The following is a 229-nucleotide window of genomic DNA, read 5'->3' on the forward strand; positions in this document are numbered from 1 at the left end:
TCTGAGATAATCAACCTAGAAAGTGGAAAGTTAGTTTTAGTTCACACCTTCAGGGTCTCAGTCTACACTCAGCCCACCCTGTTGCCTTTGTTCTTACAGCGGAGTGATATCACAGCAGGGAGTGCACGCTAAACCAGTCCACACTTTAGAGTTATCTACCGTGCTTCAGCTGCATGGAATGATGTGTGTGTGTGTGTGTGTGTGTGTGTGTGTGTGTGTGTGTGTGTGT

The sequence above is a fragment of the Psammomys obesus genome, unplaced genomic scaffold, assembly GCF_907164565.1.
Source record: "Psammomys obesus unplaced genomic scaffold, mPsaObe1.curated_primary_1811, whole genome shotgun sequence".
Classification (NCBI taxonomy): Eukaryota; Metazoa; Chordata; class Mammalia; order Rodentia; family Muridae; genus Psammomys; species Psammomys obesus.